The 22,643-nt window shown below is 45.5% G+C and overlaps 1 long non-coding RNA gene across 1 annotated transcript in view; it reads left to right on the top strand.

The window, feature by feature from the left end:
- Nucleotides 1-22,239, top strand: part of LOC137342392 (uncharacterized) — a 50,231-nt gene extending 27,992 nt beyond the window's left edge. The window contains exon 2 of the long non-coding RNA XR_010967246.1: nt 21,141-22,239. This is a non-coding gene — a long non-coding RNA (uncharacterized lncRNA). The remainder of the gene's footprint in view (nt 1-21,140) is intronic.
- The last annotated feature ends 404 nt before the right edge of the window (nt 22,240-22,643 follow it).

Genomic DNA, 22,643 nt, shown 5'->3' with positions numbered 1-22,643 from the left:
GCCTCAGTCCTCTGGAATGCTACTCCAAAATCACTTTGCCTTTGCTACCCCATCTCATTGCTTTCAAAAGTCTTCCTAAAAACCCTTCCCCTTGCTTGTGGTTTCAGTTACACCCCTCTCAAATTCCTTTGCTTCTGGCCGATGCCCATCTCTCTCTCTAGTAAAACGATCTCAGATGGTCCTTTATGTGAGCGGTGCTATATAAATGTATATTGTTTTTGTTGTTAAAGGCAATGTTGATACTGAGTACAATGCTGCATGTCAGCTTGTTCACCAATAAAATGTCTATGGCTCCGCAAGTTAAGGTGAGAATTTGCTCATTGGCAGGATCAGGAGGAAAACAAAATCAATATCCAATTATCCATCGGCTGTGTTCTTACTGTGTTTAGTCAGGATTGTGCAGGCAGTGGATATTATAGTCTAGTGTGTGAATGTGTGTGTGCACGTGCGTATGTGTTTGTATGTCTGTGCAAGTGTGTATAAGAATAAAGAGTATGAGAAGAGAAATGGATTGAAGTTGACAGCAAGACAGATAAGCTGGGGGTGGAAGAGTGAGAGAAATAACTGGGGCAGGGAACAAAGAATAGGAACGAGCAATTGACAATTAAAGAACTGGGTAAAGAAATAAGAGAGTCTGAAAGAGTTTGTAAAAAGATAGAAACATGAGAGGAAAAAGAGGGACAGCTGAGCAGGGACTTTAATTTTCCCCAAAAGTTACTGTACAGATCAGTGATGCCTTCTTGAGTCCTCATTGCTGCAGTCAGGAAAGTATAGACACTGTGAAGGAGGTTTGCAATCAGTGGCTCTGCTGCATGTGTTAACACAGGCTCCACTACCCTGCTCTAGGGCCTTTTAACTTAATGACCAAACACTGCTTCCAGAGCAGTCAAAGTTAACAACTGCAGAAGATGATTGGATAATTGCCACATTCTCTGCCAAACACTGAACGATAAGAGTCAATTCACTTGGAAAAGTGAATGTTTGCCAGTTGCTTGCTGCTAACTGGTCACAGGATCACCTGGTTCTCTTCAAATCCAGTGACCTCTGCAGAAAAATGTGCACAAATGAATGTTGGGTGAGGGCAGAAAGATGCTTGATTGTGATGATCTCCATGGTCAAATAGCCTGCCTGCCACACCCATTCACTGTCTAGATCCATACATGTAGAATGGGCAAGGAGGATAGCTGGTGCCTGTGTAACATATCTCAATACTTCAGGAATGAAGGGATGAAAATTGGTGGGGAGTTTGGTGCTCGTTCACTACTATCCAGTCCTCAGCTGTTCCATTTTCTTCCACCATCACAATATTATCCATCTTTGCCCCCACTTCTCACCTTCCACTGCCATAACTGTAGTCTTTGCTTTGATTGCCCCAAGGCTCAACTTTTTAAATACTTCTGCTAGATGGCTGCCTTAATGGATGTTGTAGTCCATTAGACTCTAGCTGGCGTTGTATGGTAGACACTAGAGGGGATAGTCTGTTGGACCCATGGTGTTGTAGTATATTAAATCCTGTTAGACTCCCTAGAGGGTGTGGTCTGTCAGACCCCAAATGGTGCAGTATGTTAGACACTGAATGTTGCAGTATTTAGGCTGGCTTATCACATCTAGGACCTGGGTTCAAATCTAGGACCAATTTATGGGATGAAAGTCTCTTCTCCCTACTGGTTGCAAGGGGTCCTGTGTGAGATGAGTTTGGGCAATCACATTCTAGTTCCAAATCCTCATCGTCCCACAAAACTGTGACACTAATTGGCAATCTCACACCGAGAAGCCACAAGATGGCTTTTTAAAAAATTAGTTCTCGAGATGTGGGCGATGTGGGCAAGGTCTGGTTTTGTGGGAAGGTGATCCTTACTACCAGTAGGGAGATTATCCATCTCTAGTTGTCCTGAGAAGTTGGTGGTGAGCCTTCTCTTTGAACTCCTGCAGTCATTGTCATGATGGTGCTCCCACAATGATGTTGTGGTTAAGTAGGGAATTACAGGAATCTGATCCAGTGATGATGAAGGAACGGCAATGTATATCCAAGTCAAGATGGTGGTAACTTAGAGGTGATGGTATTCCTACACCATTGCTGCTCTTGTTCTTCTTGGTGGCAGAAGTCACAGGGGCGAGAGGTGCTGTCGATGCAACCTTGGTGAGTTGCTGCAGTGCATCCTGTAGATCGTACATACTGCGGCCAGTTTCTCTTCTTTGAGAAGGTCATTACCTAGCATATATGTGGCATGAATGTTACCTGCTACTTGTCAGGCCAAATCTGGATGTTACCCAGGTCCTGTCATAGGTTGGGATAGGCTGCTTCATTATCAGAGGAGTTGCGAATGGACCTGAACGTTGAGGAATTGTAAGTGAACAGCACCACTTCTGATGAAGGGAAGGTTATTAATGAAGCAATTGAAGATGGTTGGGCTGTGGACGATTGCCTGAGGAACTCCTGCAGTGATGTCTTGGGGCTGTGATGACTGGCCTTCAATAACCACTTTCGTTGTGTCAGGTAGGACTTCAGCCATTGGAGGGTTTTCCTTTCGGCCCCCCATTGACTTGGACTCCTTGGTGCTTTACTCGGTTGAATGCTGCCTTGATGTCGAGGGCAGCTACTTTCTTCTGAGGCTTGGGTCAAGAACATTGTTGAAGCAGTGTAAGGGGAGTGTTCGTCTGTTTCAACCCATACTACTATACCCGACATGAGGTGCTTGATTGGGTGTATAGAGAGCTTTGCTCTGCATCTAAACCATACAGTTCTTGACACGAGTGGTTGTTGCTGACATCAGTGCCTGAAATGGACACGTTCCATTCTGCAGGACTGACCTCCCTGCCACTTCTTTCATTCTCAGGTTGACCTTTGATCAGAAAGAAGATTCAAGAAGCCATCAAGGCTGTTAATAAAATGAGAGGGGTAGCTGGTGAGGTGTACATTGGGTACATGAGCAGGTGTAAAAGTTTCATCCACAGGTAGCTCTCCACTGTAGGATGGAGAACAGATCTGGATGAAGACTCTCAATAAAAAGAAGTTTCTGATTTACCTCAACTTCTCACTTGTTTTTCACCATGGTTATTTTCTGCACTGTGGGTCGTGACCCTTCACCTGGTATCTAAATAGTGAGGAAAAAATAGTGGAATTAATTGAACAATTTGATTTCACATTAAGTGAATAATCGAGAGCTGTATCTGAAACTTGCAGAAGCAGTAGGCCGTTAAATTAAGGAGATTGAGCAACATATGTCTGTGTGGTTAATTGGCTTAATTGCTTTTACTTGGACTATTAACACACTTGATCCAACCCAGCGATCTTGATACTGCCTTTAGTGTTGCTTACTCTAATCAACGGCAAGCGGTGGCTTCTATTACAGTGAAATTTCCAATTACAAGATTAACTTATAAATATTAATTGTAATCAGAGACCAAATAAAGCCAAGGGGTTATTAATAATGAATAACTTGGGTGGTTGAAGTTTTGTGTGGGAGTCATGGAAAGTTTTCTTGTTTAACTCAGACTTTTTTTTGTTTGAATGTAACTGATGGTTCTGTGTTATTTTTGGACCTGGTGCTAATTAGATGTGGTTGGAAATGTTATCTGGAGCACCTAATTGCTCACTACCCAACGCTGAAAGATTTTTTTCTTGTGGAGCAAATCAGAGGCAACCTGTTGGAAAGACATAGAAATCATGGACAAGAGGATCTGCTGGTAAATTTCTGCAGTTTTTCACATTTCTCTTTGCAGAAGGAACTGCGTTTGTGCAAAGAACTGAAATGTCCCATTAATGGGGTTGCTGCAGCCCAATGCTGTTTATGCCCTGATGCACCTTGGTCATCACTTGAGGCTTGCGATCCCACACTTATTGCTTCCATTATGAATGCGAAACAGTCCAAGCTGCAGGTCTCTTTTACATGCATGGATAATTCCCGCTAGAACATGGAGAGGGTAAAGCAATGGCTGGATTCTGATGCAGAACTCGGGATTCCAGTTTTCAAATCCCAAGTTTATATTTGAATTTCATGCATGTTGGGATTAGGTTTATCTATAACTATGGATGTTTTTCTGTTTCAACACTTGTGGTTACTCATATCAGGCACGGCAGGGCACTGCCCACTAACCTCGAGTTGGCCCTTCCTGTGAGTCATGTGACTGCTATATCCTTTTTTTAATTCATTCATGGGATCTGGGCGTCACTGGCAAGGCCAGCATTTATTGCCCCTTTCCCTAATTGCCCTTGAGAAGGTGGTGGTGAGCCACCTTCTTGAACTGCTGCAGTCTGTGTGGTGAAGGTTCTCCCATAGTGCCGCTAGGTAGGGAGTTCCAGGTTTTTGACCCAGCAACGATAAAGGACCGGTGATATATTTCCAAGTCAGGATGGTGTGTGACTTGGAGGGGAACTTGCAGGGGGTGGTGTTGCCATGTGCCTGCTGCCCTTGTCCTTCTAGGTGGAAGAGGTTGTGGGTTTGGGAGGTGCTGTCGAAAAGCCTTGGTGAGTTGCTGCTGTGCATCTTGTAGATGGTACACACTACAGCCACGGTGCGCCAGTGGTGGAGGGAGTGAATGTTTAAGGTGGTGGATGGGGTGCCAATCAAATGGGCTGCTTTGTCCTGGATGGTGTCGAGCTTCTTGAGTGTTGATTGAGGCTGAACTCATCCAGGCAAGTGGAGAGTATTCCATCACATTCCTGACTTGTGCCTTGTAGATGGTGGAAAGGCTTTGGTGAGTCGGGAGGTGAGTCACTCGCCACAGAATACCCAGCCTCTGACCTGCTCTTGTAGCCGCTGTTTTCACGTGGCTGATCCAGTTAAGTGTCTGGTCAATGGTGACCGAGGATGTTGATGGTGGGGGATTCGGCGATGGTAATGCCGTTGAATATCAAAGGTTGGTGGTCAGACTCTCTCTTGTTGGAGATGGTAATTGCCTGGCATTTGTGTAGCGTGAATGTTACTTGCCACTTATCAGCCCAAGCCTGGACTGCTTCATTATCTGAAGGGTTGCGAATGGAACTGAACAGCGTGCAATCATGTTCCTAGGCCACCTTCTCTACCTGGTCTACTGTGCCTTGCATTGGCAGCTTCAATATTCTCTTAGGCAGAAAACTCCTCTGCACTATTCAGTTTTGTCACTGCTGTAACGATAATTTGATACGTTCTGCTTCTTTAAGCTCACTGAGGCCAGCTTTGACCTGGAGCAAAATATTCAGTTTCTTAATGAATCTCTTCAGCTGTGTAACACTGCACAAGATTTTCACAATTGATCTGCGGCGAGTTCAAATTGTTGTTTTCCGAACTGTTCACCAATTCTTGCTACTCCATTTTCAGCGGAATCTACTGCGTTCTATCAACGCACTGTCACTCTTTACTCACAGCTACTTTTTGTTACAATTGGTGAACAGAGGAAAATCTAACCCGAGACATGGATTCCACACACAAATCTGTTTCAGTTTTGGTTTTCTTTACACTTTCATGTTTCTTTCTCTGATGTACAAATGTTGATTCTCACCAAAATGCAGACACTGAAGGAGATGGTCACAAACCCAGAGGAGCAGTTCACGTAACCATGCAAGGAAAAGAAAAAAATCTTAAAAAAAACTTCATAAAATCAGAGTGAGTTTGCACCCTGCAAATGAGACATCAGGAGTAGGCCATTCAGCCCGTCGTACCTGCTCTGCCATTTTGATAAGATCATGGCTGATCTGTAATCTAACTCCATATACCTGCCTTTGGTCCATATCTCTTAATACCTTTGGTTGCCAAAAAGCTATCTATCTCACATTTAAATTTAGCAATTGAGCTAGTATCAATTGCTGTTTGCGGAAGAGAGTTCCAAACTTCTACCACCCTTTGTGTGTAGAAATGTTTTCTAATCTCACTCCTGAAAGTCCTGGCTCTAATTTTTAGACTGTGCCCCCTACTCCTAGAATCACCAACCAGCGGAAATAGTTTCTCTCTATCCACCCTATCTGTTCCCCTTAATATCTTATAAACTTTGATCAGATCACCCCTTAACCTTCTAAACTTTAGAGAATACAACCCCAATTTGTGTAATCTCTCCTCGTAACTTAACTTTTGAAGTCCGGGTATCATTCTAGTAAACCTACGCTGCACTCCCTCCAAGGCCATTATGTCCTTCCGAAGGTGCAGTGCCCAGAACTGCTCACAGTACTCCAGGTGCAGTCTAACCAGGGTTTTGTATAGCTGCAGCATAACTTGTACTCTAGCCCTCTAGATATAAAGGCCAGCATTCCATTAGCCTTATTGATTATTTTCTGCACCTGTTCATGACACTTCAATGATCTATGTACCTGAACCCCAGGTAATAAGGCAGTTAAGAGAAATGGGGGCTCCCTGCCACTCACCATAAGTAACACCAGGTATACAGTACTCCATCCAGATATGGGCGGGCATATTGAATTGCAAATGGTAGGAATACATCATACGTTATATGTCCCATCATTTGTGCCATAGCCAAGCTGAACACTACAAAAGTCAATGTGTTCCTGGCAACTAGCATTGCTATGGCAAAGGCTCCAAGGGAGTGTAATTGATTATGGGCAAATCAGTTCAACCCTCCAGCCCTGTAATGCCGCTACACTTCAGACCCCTCACTGTATCACTCTCTGATTATCCAAACGCTCCACTTTTTTCAAAAATTCTACCCTTTCTTTGGCTGCCTCAGAGGCTCTCAGCCATGTTACACTGCTGCAGCCTTCCAAGGCCTACAGCAGGGATTACCCCCAACCCCACCCCCATCCCTAAGCAGATTCCCCAGTGGAGGTAGGAATCCAGCCTGGAACCTGCCCAGCATATTCAAATAACACTAATCCTGGGAAATCGGCCTGAGTCGTGGTACAGTTGTGAAGTGACCAGAAATTCCACCTCGCCATGGTTCCAACAGCATAAGGGCTGGGAGAAAAATTGGCTCAATAAGGAGAGGGAGCAATATGATGGCTGGGAGATATATCAGAGAATGATACGGTAAGGTTTGTGGGATCTACAGAGACAGTGGGAGTGTTGTATATATCAGAGGGTGATACGGTAAGGTTTGTGGGATCTACAGAGACAGTGGGAGTGTTGTATATATCAAAGAGTGATGCAGTGAGGGGTCTGAGATGTAGCAGTGTAAGGGGCGTAGGATATATTAGAGAGTATTCGAGTGAGGCATGTGGAATATGAGACACCATAAGGAAGAGAAAGCTTCTATGTAATGTGTGTGTTATCATGTCCACAGAACATCCCTAGGTGCGTCACATCCAATCTACTTTTTAAAAAATGTTATCATCATTATGTAAACAATTTTACAACACCAAGTTATAGTCCAACGATTTTATTTGAAATTTACAAGCTTTCGGAGGCTTCCTCCTTCCTCAGGTACGAGAAGCCTCCGAAAGCTTGTAAATTTCAAATAAAATCGTTGGACTATAACTTGGTGTTGTAAAATTGTTTACAATTGTCAACCCTAGTCCATCACCGGCATCTCCACATCATCATTATGTAGACAGATGTGGCAGCCAATTTGTGCACAGCAAGGTCACACGATCAACTTTGAGGTGAATAAACAACTCAGCGGTTGTTTTTGGGTGATGTTGGTTGCGGGAGGACTGCTTGCGAGGACACCAGGAGGACTTCCTATTCTTTTTCAGATTGTGCCCTGGGACCTATTGCATCCACCTGACTACGCTGGGAGATGGGGCCTCAGTTTAACATCTCATCTGAAAGGCTGCACCTCAAACACCACAGCACTGCCTCAGTACCGTAGTGATGTGCCAGCCAAAATTATGCGTTGAAGTCCCGTAGTGGGACTTGAACCCAAAACTTTCTGACTCAGAGGGCAGAGTACGATCAACTGAAGCAAGCCAGCATTGAGACATTGTAGAATTTGCAATAAAAGTGGTACTAATAGGATCCGAGTTTGAGGAAATGCAGTTGGCAAGATTGAGGTTTCATAATCTCTCCTAAGTTTGTAGTCCCTGCACAGTGGTAATAGGATAGCATCAGAGAGGCCCAGATAAGGGGCAGGGTGAATGCTGGGAACTCAGTCACCTAATGCTGGGTGTGGTGCCAATTGTGTTGCTATAAACACAGGTGCCTGTGAGTGCTCTTTCAAATGTTTGGGGAGTTTCTCCTCCCAGCAGCCTGCCAGCCCAGTATTGACTCACTAGGGAGCACAGCGTAGTCTGACTTCTCATTGTCATCGGTTACTGAGCCCAGCACAACAAATAAAGCCCCATTTACAGGAGATTATCAGGAGCTGTAACCTGAGAGTGAGCACATGACTTTCACAAAACCTTTTTTTTTCAACGTCCCCCTCGGTGGATTCTCACAGCTGAACAGCTCTTGTGTCTAATTTATTGTGGTGAGGAGACCTTGGTATCGAATGCAGAGGAATAAAACTGACATGATCTATGCTAATTGACCCCGACCCTCGATCACTTTGTGGGGATGACACACTAACCTTTAACACTGGCGCAATTCAATCCCCAGCGCTTTCCCCGTCTTGTATTCGAAATTCTAAGACAACAGCCAGCACCTGGATGGGAGTAAGAGCTGTGCGAATGCTCCAGTAAACTTCCTTTGTACGGTCTGAAAATTCTCCAGAGTGTTTTGTAATATACCAGACATTGATAATTCTACCCCACCTACAGATAAGCCATGCGATTTCGGAGAACAGTATGTTTGTCTTGGGGGTGGGTGAATGCATGTACAGTGGGTGGATGGTGTGTAGAGGTGGTGGGATCGGTGCAGGAGTTGTTTGGTGCACGTGTTGGAGGTTACATCAGAACATAGGAATGTACAGGAATAAAAAGGACTATGGTGGAATTTCTGGCTAGTCTTAAAGTCTTTTTAAAAAAAACACATCCTAATATATCTCTTAATCCCTCAATACTTCCAACCCCAAAAAACTATCCAGCTTCCTGTTGTATTTGCTGACATTATCTGTGACATTCATCGCCTGCTGTGTAAAATAGCTTTCTGTTTATTTACCATTCCCTGTACACTCTGCAAAGCCATGATGTTCCCACTGTATTATGTTGACCAGAGATCCGGGTAAAAGGGAGCCTGTGCTCCATATAAGCACAACATCTGGGACTTGTATACCCCAAGGTTCTTGTTTGCCGCCTTTGCTTTTGGCCCTTATTGTGTTGATAGTTTCATCGAGTTATCCACGAGGAACCTTAGATCCCTCTCCTATCTTGTGTCCTGTAGTTCACTGCCATTCATGTTGTATTTTCGCTGCTTATTCCCTTCCCCAGACTCATCACTTTCCATCTGCCTCTTGCCAGGCCAATCCTCTCCCCCCCCCCCCCCCCCCCATCCATCTACCCAGGTAGATCTCTGCTCATTCATTCACACAATAGATAGAATGTATAGCCCAGAATTTCCAATAAATACCATTCGGGCAGCCAGGGGCAGGAAATGAAGGTGGACGACCTGCACCCAATTTGTGCACGAGTTTGGGCTGCCGCTAAACTAGTCAGGGCTTTATTTTAGGTGGCTCTGGCGCCTGCCTGACATGAGTACGTGCGTCATTTCAGTATTGAAATGTGAGTCCTGATAGTTTTCCAAAATTTGTTGCTATTAGTCGCATCTTGCGCTGCACAAACTCTGACTAGTTTTTCAGACTTTGCAGCGACCCAACCAATGGTGCTTAAAGAGACCACTGGAGGCCATGGAAGAAACTGACAGGTAAGTTTTTTTTAAACTTAGGGCCTGTGAGTGCTCTTTCAAACTTTTTTAGAGGCAGAAGGAGCTAGAGTATTCCTCCTGCCACCACATTAATACTGATAGCCCCGCGCTCAATCCCCCTCCCATTTGCCTCCCTCTCCCCTTCCTGGACTTACCTGCCTGTCAGAGCCGGCTGAAATTTGAAGGTCCTGGACCGGCCAGCTATGTAGGGGCACCCGATTTGTACCTGTAGACCACTGGATTTATTCCAAGAGGCCTGAAGAAGAATTTAGGATGGCCCTCAGCCCTCTCTCTTCAGGCGTGTGAGTTTAACACGCCGATCATTTTGTGCCCGATGTGTTCTGTGATTTGATCTTCTAAAATGATATGAATTTCATTGTATCTGTAATGTAATTATTCCTCTATTTTGTGTATAAACACAAATATTTTGTGGTGATACCATTTTAACTGCATTATCAGTTATATCCAGTATTTTATATTTTTTCATACACTGTTAATTACATATTAGAAATACAATTTTAATAATATTTCATTATAATGTGGATTAGATTTTATTAACAACCTAATTCAGTTAATTCTGAGTTTTAATTAATATATTTTGCATTATATAGATACAATGTACAGGATATTGAATTAATACTAACAGGTGCTGGCTGTGTTTATAAGATGTATTTAGTAATAAAGTGCGTAATACCTGTATTAACAAACTGCTAAGATATATCGGTTGATAATGTTTCATTTTGGATCAATTGTCAATTTTATTGTACAATTTAAATTATATTTCTACGATTTTTTTATAAAAGGATACAGGGAAAGGGCAGGGAAATGGGATTAGAGTTCGATAGTTCCAGTTGAAGAGCTAACAGTGGCGCAGGAGCAATGTACTGAGCAGCCTCCTCCTGTGCTGTCATTTCCAGGATTCTAGTTTTATCCCCAGAGGGTTTTTGAATCACGTATTTTTCCCTCTTCATCCCGGTTTTTCTCCTCTTTTCTCCTGGTGGCGGGGTGACCATTAATATTGCAGACTGCTGATGGCCCGTGCTCGTCCCCCATCCCGTTTGTCTCCCCCTCCCCTCTCTGGACTTACCCGTGGGCTGGCTGAAATTTGAAGGTCCCGAGACATCCGATTTGGTGCTGGCCAGATTTATTCCAATGAGGCACGAGGATGAATTTAGGACGCATCCTCCGGTATTTTACGCAAATGGCCATTCTTCACACGTGAGCTCTCCCGCGAGGACCAGCAGACTATTCAATCAGGGAGAGGGCAATGCAGCTGGATCCAGTCCTGTCCTCATCAAACATCCACTCAATCAAACTTTCCAGCAGGGATTTCAGTGGCTGATATTTGCCCTCCTTAGACCAGGGATATTGAAGCCAATTGTAATGATTTTATTGCCACTCTGGTCGGCATCAGCTAACTCAGTGCATATCAGAGATGGAACCTGGGAGCCCCTGTGGCGATGGCAAATTCCCTATTCTCTGCAATTTCTGCCTCATTTGCCTGTTTCATACAAGTATCCATGGCAGACATGTTTAGTACTGTGTAAACTTGGAAGGTGGCTCTTGTTACCTTGACACATTGAACATTTTCTAGCACTGAGTGGGATCCATGTGGTGTAGGAGTTGGCACTGACTGCCTTGGCCTGCCTGCTTCCACTGCCCCTGAGCATCTGTCCTTGGGGGCTTGAATTGATTTGTGCCAAACAGGGTTCCTCCTCTGCCTGACTTGAGCCAGCAGCACTTCAACTGCTGCAACTGAGAACCTGAGGGCTCCCTGAGCTCCTGCTGACCTCACAGACATTTTATGTTAAGAAACTTTGGTGTTATGCTATGCTGTAAATCTGTTTGCTAGCTCAATTGTTAATTTTAAATCTGAGATTGATAGATTTTTGTTAACCAAAGGTATTAAGGGATATGGGGCTAAGGCGGGTATATGGAGTTAGGTCACAGTTCAGCCACAATCTCATTGAATGGTGGAACAGGCTCGAGGGGCTAAATGGCCTACTCCTGGTCCTATCTTCCTATGTTCCTGTTTTGTTGGGTACCTAACCACCTAAGCTGCTGCAGGCTTTTAAATTCTGCAACATCAGTTCTTGGCCCACAACAGGCAAGCAGTGATGTTCCTAATGCCTGGATTGTTTAAATTAGGCTGACCCCAGAAACTATCAGGTGGTAGGAACTAAGCAAGCACCAAATTACTTCGATTCAGGATTTCACCCAAGCAGTTTACATTTTGGAAAACTCTGGCCAGGCTGTTCAAAAACTAATTTGGTCCAAACCCAACCGATGGCATTCTGAACTCAGGGGCTTAAACACACCCACCTGGCTCCAGTTGTGGTTCTGTTTACTCTTCACTCCTCTTTCTCGCCCCCCTCCCCCCACCCCAAGCCAAAAGTGGTGCCTATTTGATTCCAACTTTGATTTTGTTAGTTCACCACAGGATTACTTGAGGCAAGTGATGACTTGGAGGGTCAAAGGGAAGGATCTGAGAAAAATTGAAAACCAATATAAAAAAAAACCTGTTCAATTCCTTTCAAAGCACTTAAGGGGTAACTTTGATTGTGGGCAATAGTGTAAAAGATATTGGATCAGCCGTCCGTTATTCGCCCATTATCCATCTCTTCCGATCGGGAGAGTCGTAAAACGGGAGGCTGATGCGATATCACCCGTTTTACACTATCGTCCAAAGACAAAATTACCCGCCTACACTTTACACAGAAGAGTATTACTGAAGCCAAGACGGAATTAAACACGTTAACCTTTATTGTTTACCCTTTAATAAATGTGGTTGCATAACAGGACACTCAGACCTGCACTCACTGCGAGCTCAACAATAGACCATTGATAACAAGGGCGTAACCAAAAGGTTCAGGCCGCCAAGCAGCGTTCCAATTTGCTGAAGTAGGTTCTGACAGGACCGCAGGGTGTCACCAACCCGTGAGGCTGTGGTAAACATAAGCTTCGCCCTCTGACATGCTTCTTGTGGGAATGCCTCCGGGCAGTAGGCCTTGCACAGACATACTTAAATTGGGAAAACAGAGAGAGTCTAAGTATAACACATGACTAACTAAGCTGCCAAGGGAAATTTGAGCCATGAGGGTTGGGGGGGGGCGCTGGGGGGGAGTCATTGACTCAATCCAAATAATATACCTGGCAGAGATTTTTTTTTAATGTTTCTGGAGAATAGTCCATCTCAGAACAAAGAACCCTTTTATCTTACCTTAAGTAGTGTGTATTAAAGCCTGGGTCTCTGTACAAAGCGATGTACCACAATTCATTATTAATTCACAGCACAGACGTGATGTATAAGAGTTAGTCAGATGTAACCTTAGACTCGACCTGAGGTGCTCTTCCAGGTGACTGATAGAGCACATTTTGCTGAAGTACGCTGGGTGCTGCTATCATGGTAGAGACTCTCAGGAGGAAAGAAGGATTCAGTAATTTAAAAAAAAAATGCCCAACAACCTAGAGAAATATTTTACTAAATTAAAAGTGACAGGAGAAAAAATATTTTTGTAGACTGTTTACTTGAGAGAGGCTGTATTTTTGGGAGAAATGTATGACTATTTTAATGGTTGAACTTCTAAATTTAGAGATAGTGAATATATATCATACAAACAAAATTTCAGGAGGCCCAGTCCTCATATTCTATTTATTGTATGAGCCTGTTAAAGGGCATCATGTTAAATGGGAACATTTGGTTACAATGCAGATGTGAGTAGGTTATTTAACTGATGGAGACATACATTACCGCCCTGTGACGAGGGTGAACATTGCTGTCCTAGCCAAATGGTTCCAAATGAAAGCACAGAGGCTGTAGAGAAACCAAGGAAAGTTATTTGGGCAATTGATAATGTATGACCTACCATGGGTGTTAGTCCTAGCCAGGATAGGTGGACAAGGTCCATCAGAAAATAGAACACAGAGCCAGGGGACTAGCTGAGGGGGATTGTCTTGTTAATACTTCTTCACAACAAAAGAAAAAGGGGAGGAGGTCATATTTCTGTTAAACTTGACCTTAAGTCTATGTGTTCCACTGAAATATCTCAACCTGTTCTCCAGCATTCTTCTAGTTTTGTCTAATGCAATGGGTTGGGCACCTATCTCATGGGCAGATGTTTCTCTGTTGTACCTCCATTTTCTATTTCCTTCAGCTACATCACTGGTATGTATGTGTCAACTTGGCTCTGAGTTAGAAAGTTTGAGAGTTCAAGCCCCACTCCAGAGCCATGAGAGCATTATCAAGGCTGACAGTTCAGTGCAATACTGAGGGAGCGCTGCATTATTGGAGGTGCTGTCTTTCAGATAATATGTTAAACCAAAGCCCTGTCTACCAGTGCAGGTGGATGTAAAAGATCCCATTGCACTGTTTGAAGGTCAGGCAGTTTCTCCTGGTGTCCTGGCCAATATTTATTGTTTAACCAACACTATCAAAGAAGATTAATCGTTCATTTATCTCACTGCTGTTTGTCAGACCTTGTTGTGCCTGATTGGCTGTCACATTTATTGAAATGACTGAGGGAGCACCTCAAAGGAGTAGTGGAGTTAGGTTTTTCTTAAAAGAAGGTTTACTAATGGGTTTACATGTGGATGAGATTAATTCAAGATAATTGTTGTATTTGGGATTAAATTAATAACTTTGATCATATTTGACACTTTAGTCTGAAGTGTTTTTATGTCATATGTCATTCATACAAAAGTTAGTTGAATGGTTCGATGTTCCTTAATGCAGGATTAAGGGAGTGATGAAGGGGGAAACAAGGACTGCTAATGTAGTGGGGCTTTGCGTAACTTTTCAAGGGAGGGGAACAAGCTGGTCACCGGAAGCGCTGTCCCAGCAACTGATGCTGGGCCTCTCCGGCTGCAATCCATTGTTCTCACTCCGTCTTCCGATCTCCCTCACCTTCAACCAGTTCTTCCTCATCGGATGATGACTCTTCCTGTTGCTCTGCCTCCTCCAACTGCAAACCTCTCTGTAATGCCATGTTGTGCAACACGCAGCACATTACAGTAATGCAACAGACTTTGTGTGGGGCATAGTGTAAGGAGACCCCCAGACTGATCTAGTCATCTAAATCTTTTTGCTTCAATAGCCCAACAGTGGTGCTCAATGGTGGGTGTTCATGATGGTCCCATGGCTGTGATTGTACCTGAGTATTTTGAGTGTTGGCATCCATGAGAAAGGTGATGTATTGGTTGGCGCTGGCAAATGGGGCACTGGTGATTGGGAGATGTGGGTGATGTCCTATGTAACAGCCGGGATGGAGCCTGAGGCAAACAGGTTAAGAGTGGTGCTGATTTTGATGGCCAATGGCAAAGCATGGCCACCTGGGCCAGCAGGCATCAGGTCCTGTTGCAGGAGGCCGCATTGATCTGTGACAGCCTGCCTGGTAAAGCGCAGCGTCCTGATGCCGTGCTCCTCAGAGATGGCCAGGAAACTGACACTTGGCCTAAGGCCTTCTACCAGCAGCCCCCCTCACCTGCTGTCTTCTAACAGGTCCACCTGCTGCTCCCCTGGTTATTGAGGCTGTTTCTGCTGCTCCTCTTCTTCCAACTGTTCCTAAATCCAAAGCAATGAAGCACAAAGGCTCCCATGATAAGCTGTGAAAGCTTACTCAAGGTAAGTAAGGCAACACCTCCCCCTCTTCCAGAAACAAGAAATCTCCAAGCACAAAAATCCCTCAGAAATCTGCTAAGTACAATACCACACAGGTCCCTTTGGTCTCAGTACCTGTCATTTAGTGTCTGAAGCCAACCCTGCAAGGTTGTACTCGGCGGGTTGGCTACTGGGCGGGCCTTCCAGCCCACCCAATTCGTACCACACCGGCGGTCTACTTACATCATTGGACCCCGATTTGCATGTATTCACGAGGCACCCGCCTGCTTCTGAAGTCAGGTATTAAAATGGTGGCCAGTGGGAACAGGGCAGTAAAACAAACTGATCAATTTTAAGGGCCTCCCCCCACCCTATTCCCACCCATCAAGAAACTCACTAGGTTTTTCACCTTGTTATCATCTATTGTAGGCCTGCTGTTAGAGGTAGACTGATGATTTTAGCTTTTGGGCCCCTACAAGACAGGTTAACAATATAAGCCCTAACAATCCCACCCCTTTTTGACAGATCAATCACACCTACCCATCTTCTCACCATCAATCCCATCTCTCTCCAGATACCCATCTCATTGGCTTTTGAACTTATTTATCTAGTCTTCTTAAATAGCCTTCCTTGGTAACTAATACCACAACTCTAATATTCTTTGGATGAAAAGATCTGTCCTGCCTTCCCTTTTATTCCTAAATTCCTGATCTTTAGCTCGTGTCCCCTGGCATTTGAACCTTTTGTCAGAATGAACAGTTCTCCTGGATCAGTATTGTTAACCAATCCCTTTCAGTTCTTGCCAGTAGGGATCATAGTATTTTTGCAATGGCGTTTTATTAATAGGAAAGTTGATTAAAAGCCATGGGGTCATTCCCATCAAGAGGTCTGTCAGTAACTTTATCACAGACACAGAAAATAAGGGATTAGCGGAAGGGAGTTATGAGAAAGTGGCAGAGTCGATGGATTCAGATGACATCACAAACGTGCAGCTGAAGTGCATTCATACATACTGTTCAATGCCTTTAACTCCCTTCCTATCTATTATTTTTATGGTCTCCTGCATTATCCTGATTTTAGTGTATTCAATTTAGAAAATACCAGTGACAGGCATTTACAGCAACTTGATCCGCGACTTACATCAGTCAGTGCATGTCAGGTGGTTTTATGTTGTAAGTATATATATATATCAACAACATGACTAACAAGAGGATATTATTATTTAATAATAAGACTATACATTGGGAATCATTAAGTCCAATACTTGTACAACAGATGGATACAATCAAATAATAAACCAAAGGCCATGAGGGGCAAGATGTTTTATAGAGGCGGTGCTCCCTGAGGGCGAGGGGAGGCGGTGCTCCCTGAGGGCGAGGGGAGGCGGTGCTCCCTGAGGGCGAGGGGAGGCGGTGCTCCCTGAGGGCGAGGGGAGGCGGTGCTCACTGAGGGCGAGGGGAGGCGGAGCTCCCTGAGGGCGAGGGGAGGCGGTGCTCCCTGAGGGCGAGGGGAGGCGGTGCTCCCTGAGGGCGAGGGGAGGCGGTGCTCCCTGAGGGCGAGGGGAGGCGGTGCTCCCTGAGGGCGAGGGGAGGCGGTGCTCCCTGAGGGCGAGGGGAGGCGGAGCTCCCTGAGGGCGAGGGGAGGCGGTGCTCCCTGAGGGCGAGGGGAGGCGGTGCTCACTGAGGGCGAGGGGAGGCGGTGCTCCCTGAGGGCGAGGGGAGGCGGAGCTCCCTGAGGGCGAGGGGAGGCGGTGCTCCCTGAGGGCGAGGGGAGGCGGAGCTCCCTGAGGGCGAGGGGAGGCGGAGCTCCCTGAGGGCGAGGGGAGGCGGAGCTCCCTGAGGGCGAGGGGAGGCGGATCTCCCTGAGGGCGAGGGGAGGCGGAGCTCCCTGAGGGCGAGGGGAGGCGGAGCTCCCTGAGGGCGAGGGGAGGCGGTGCTTACTGAGGGCGAGGGGAGGCGGAGCTCCCTGAGGGCGAGGGGAGGCGGTGCTCCCTGAGGGTGAGGGGAGGCGGAGCTCCCTGAGGGCGAGGGGAGGCGGTGCTTACTGAGGGCGAGGGGAGGCGGAGCTCCCTGAGGGCGAGGGGAGGCGGTGCTCCCTGAGGGCGAGGGGAGGCGGTGCTCACTGAGGGCGAGGGGAGGCGGTGCTCCCTGAGGGCGAGGGGAGGCGGTGCTCCCTGAGGGCGAGGGGAGGCGGAGCTCCCTGAGGGCGAGGGGAGGCGGTGCTCACTGAGGGCGAGGGGAGGCGGTGCTCACTGAGGGCGAGGGGAGGCGGTGCTCCCTGAGGGCGAGGGGAGGCGGAGCTCCCTGAGGGCGAGGGGAGGCGGAGCTCCCTGAGGGCGAGGGGAGGCGGAGCTCCCTGAGGGCGAGGGGAGGCGGAGCTCCCTGAGGGCGAGGGGAGGCGGAGCTCCCTGAGGGCGAGGGGAGGCGGAGCTCCCTGAGGGCGAGGGGAGGCGGTGCTCCCTGAGGGCGAGGGGAGGCGGAGCTCCCTGAGGGCGAGGGGAGGCGGAGCTCCCTGAGGGCGAGGGGAGGCGGAGCCCCCTGAGGGCGAGGGGAGGCGGAGCTCACTGAGGGCGAGGGGAGGCGGTGCTCCCTGAGGGCGAGGGGAGGCGGTGCTCACTGAGGGTGAGGGGAGGCGGTGCTCCCTGAGGGCGAGGGGAGGCGGTGCTCACTGAGGGTGAGGGGGAGACAGCTCACTGAGGGTGAGGGGAGGCAGTGCTCACTGTAGGTGAGTGCATTTTAAATGACCACGGTTTAGTGGGGAATTGTTTGTTTATTTTTCTATTGACTTGGCTTCTATTTTGCTGCAAGAGTGAAGCCAGATGTTGAGACTTGGATGGATCTGGAAAATCTCTGACTCATATCACCTCTCCAATCTACACTGCGATTACTATTTTATAGTCAAATGTTAGCCAGTGTACAAACCAATCCATTAGAAAATATAGCTTCTTACAACTGCTCTCCAGTTTCCTGAATCCTTGACCCTTTGGGATGAAGTTGATGAGGTTTCCCAGAAACTGATAAGTTTTGTTCATGACTCACTACAATTTTGTAGAAGCACCTGATGCCATCCAACAAGTGACCCATTCCTAAGGAGCTCAGTGAGATCTCTCAACCACATACCCAGCCAAGCCTTTGAATCCCACCAACTGTTAACCTTCACCAGCTAGACGGTATTGCTGAACGTGATATGACGTTGACATCAAATGTCAACAGCAAGCCATTGGTTATTGATGAACATTTAGTGGACATTTAAGAATTTCCACTTCATGTGCAGTTCCTTTGGAAGAATTGAAAAGAGAACATAAGAAATTTTAGCAACATGGAATGGATAGAGGGCCCAACAAACCTGTCCTTTTTGAGAGCTTAAACCTGCCTACTGACCTTCTCACCATATCCCCCCGATCTTTTGTCTCTCTAGAAACACATCAAATTGTTTCTTGAACCTATTATTGTAACTCTTTGATTACAAATGCATCTGAATCTTTAGCTGTAAATTTTTTAGGAAAAATGTATTAGCTATATATAATACTCTTTCCCTCATTTTGATTTTTGAATAAATTATTCAATCATGTGTCTCAAATAGCTTCAGAACATAGACAAGCTTAAGATTGTTCAGTACATTGACATGCATAGGAATGGAACTTGAGTTTCAGGTGAATGAAGCTAACGTGTGGCTTTGTTGAGGTTTCATAAAAAACATGAAGTCATATGTGACCTCCACGTCTGGTAGAAACCGTCCATGGATAGTAAATGCATTAACCGCCGTGAAACCACAGCCTACTGTGAATGGCTTCATTGAACGTTGCATATCTAGTGCCATGGAGGGCTGTGGGAAGGAGATGGGCCTTAGCCTGAGCTGGTAGAATTTGACAGCTATGACAGTTACTATGTTTACTCTGAGTACGACTGTGACGCCACAGACTTGTACAATTTGTTTAATGAACCTAATGATGATTCTGAGTTCCAAGGATTCGAAACGTTTTTTCAATGTTATGTCTCCACCATTTTCCATTGTAGTTATACAGTTTACTTTAAGCAATTTATTCATGTTTGGTTTCAACATTCCTGAGTATCTCATAATTGGTTTACATTTTGTATCTTTGGAAATTTTTTCATATTCAAAGTTTTCTCCTTTGTGCAAGCATGTCAGGTACACCACAGCTAGATGCAGGGTTAACTGCCACTACTCTGCCCCAACAGTGTGCCTCAGCCCCAGCCTCAGTAGAGCATCCCCTCCTGCACTAGTGTGACATTTTTTCCATTTCCCACACTTACCATCCTTACACCTGTTTGAGTGACATTACTAATTAACGCCAAATTAGGATTGGTTTTGTGCTGTAGGCCCATGCCCATGAGGAACTGGATTGCGATGGGCCAATCACATTTCACACAGTACTGTTATAGCCAGCAGGTAGAGGAAACTTTTATCCCATCAGTCTGAGCCAGATTGGAACCCAGGCCTCAGAGGTGAAAGGCCAGTGTCTAACCCACTACAACTTCCGGTTCCAATATTCAAAGATTTCTGATGCTTTCTGTTTATTCTTTTAATCTCAGTGCATCCTGTTCATCACAGATTAATAATATCCCAGGCCCTGAAATGATGGGATGGGATTCTGTCAACCAAATGCTTAGCACATTTGTTGGAAGTTCCTTTTAGTGAAGACTAACCTATTTAAAATAGTAGACAGAGGATTTCCAACAAATGTACAAAGTACTTGTATGATAGTATGCTATGGCATGATTTCAGGGTACCAGTGTTTGAAAAAATGAATAGCGTATAACTCTATTTTAAAACTAAGTTCCAGATATTGAACAGTAGCTCAGTGGATGAATGCACCTTGTGCTATAGCGCAAGCCATACAGTCAGAAGGTCTTAAGTTCTGTCCCCAATCTTACATGGAATTACATAGAAATTATAGCACAATCAGGCCAATTAGCCCAACTGGTCTATGCCGGTGTTTATGTGCCACACGAGCTTCCTCCCTCCCCACTTCATCTAACTCTGTCAACATATCCTTCTATTCCTTTCTCGCTCATGTACTTATCTAGATTCCCCTTAAATGCATCTATGTTATCCGCCTCAACTATTCCATGTGGTAACAAATTCCACATTCTAACCACACTCTGGGTAAAGAAGTTTCTCTTGAATTCCTAATTGGATTTATTAATGACTATCTTATATTTAAGACCCCCAGTTTTGGTCTCCTCCACAAGTGGAAACATCTTCTCGATGTCTACCCTATCAAACCCCTTCATAATTTTAAAGACCTCTATCAGGTCACCCCTCAGTCTTCTCTTTTCTGGAGAAAAGAGCCCTAGTCTGTTCAGTCTTTCCTGATAGTTGTAACCTATCATCCTGTGCAGTTAAATGATCTTAGCCAGGGCTGTGGTAGAAGTACCACACTGGATACGAGAAAAAATGCTACTGTTCCTTGCGCCAAGTGTTGCTATGGCAATAATGATGCAAAATATCATCACTCCATCATCACCGCACCATTTGGAAAGATCCATCCATATTTGGGCGGACTTATCCATCGGCTGTCGTCACTTTAGGAGAGGGTGGAGAAAAGGGAAGGAAATTCACATTTTTTTTAACTCTACCTTTCAAAACACCTAGGTATAGTAACTAGACAAATGGTAGAAACTATTGAACAGAAATTGCGGGCAGTTACAGAGAGAGAGAGAGAACAATACAGCGGAGATTACCTGACAGCAGTTGATAATAATCGAGGAAAGTTAAGTAACAGAGAGGAGTGATGTTGCAGGCTGCAGGAGCAGGCCCCTGAGCATCTGGAAGTCAGTGTTATAATGAGACACTCTCCCCTGGTTACTGTGGTCATTGTTTACCCGCGTCACATCACATTTCCTTCTCTTTTCCAGCAGTTTTATTTTTCGGACAAGCAGAACTGACCGCAGGAAACGCTACAGCTTTTGGTCACTTATCCTTAGGATAACAAGATCTGGAAAAAATAACCTCTTGTGTGACTTGTATTGCTATATAAAACTTGTTGATGTAGTAGCAGTCCTGGATAAATAAGGACAAATTCCTTTTCCTCCCCTTTTCTTCTCTCCTGCCTGAAGGTGCCAAGTCTTACCGAGGCCCAATTGCGTGGGCAGTAGGCACTCTCTGGTGCCTCACTCAAATGACCATTCTTCATTGGTGAGCCTAGACGGTGAGTGTCAGGAGGTTATTTAATCTTTTCCCACTCCTCTCCGCAACCTATTCAGCAGAAGTCACTAGATGGTGATCAGGAGTGGGAATCTTGGCTAATTTTATCCCTTCTGTAGTTCAGAGCCGCTGAAGCCAACTGTAGCGCTATTAATACTATAATACTATTGCTGTAATGGACTGGGAAGCGATTCTGTGGTGGTCAGCAAAGGAGATAGAAAGACTGCTTAAAAGCTACTCTGAAACTGTGCCAAATCGACGTCCGTAAGAGGGAACAACTTGCTCAAGATAAGAAAGCCTGGCGAGAAGCCATCCACGAAGGCACCTCCTCCTATGAGGCCCGTCGTATTACTGATGCTGAATGTAAACACCAGCTGAGGAAGTCTCGCTTGAAAAATCAAGATTCCCAACCTGCTGTATCTGGGATCCACTGTTCAATCTGCGGAGGCTCATTCCAAGCAAAGAACTCTACAAAGAATGAGACGATGTTCTGGCCGCCTCTTCCATATCGAAGGATGAACGACGAGGACTACTTGCTGCAGCGGAGATTAGCTAATTCAGTACAAACTGGGAATCAAACCTGGGATTTTGCTGGTCTATCCGCCTCAGTGCCACACCACGCAGTGCATGTACCCACTTAACCACTAGGGGGCACTCCCCTGGGAAATAACTCAGCAGCATTGCTGATCAACACCAAAGCCTGAAACATCCCAGAAATTGCAGAGGCTGGAATCGGCTGGCCATTCTTCTGAGCGGTTTCATCAATTTTTGAATGTTTAATGATGCAAATAAATATTTAAATACCTTTAATATCTAATTGGTAATCATTTTTACTATTGCATATTCCTTTAAAGGAAGGTTGTTACTATGGCGGCAGCTTTTTATTTTTTAAGTGAGGTTTCCTTTTGCTGATGTGTTATTCATAGGCCAATGGCTGCCCAAGAGTTACCACAGCCAGGCCCTGCCTGTCCCTCTCTGTAACCAGTGCTAGCAGGTGGATGAAAGCAGCCCAGCGTGCATCTCCCTTCAACGTTCCCACCTGTGCTGTGGGAGAACCACCTTCCTCCAGTCAGTAGCTTCTCCTGACAGGAGCAGTGCGATCAGGATCTCACAACATTTGGAATTGTATCTGGAAACAGTGTTGTGTTTCAAAAAGTCTGAAGCAGTGACCATCCTTTCAGTTATGGCATTCAGTTCAGATGTTGTTTGCTGAT

This window comes from Heptranchias perlo, chromosome 25 (genome assembly GCF_035084215.1).
Source record: "Heptranchias perlo isolate sHepPer1 chromosome 25, sHepPer1.hap1, whole genome shotgun sequence".
NCBI classification, from domain to species: Eukaryota; Metazoa; Chordata; class Chondrichthyes; order Hexanchiformes; family Hexanchidae; genus Heptranchias; species Heptranchias perlo.
Note: the sequence above shows the minus strand (reverse complement) of the source record. Positions and strands in the feature narration are given on the sequence as shown.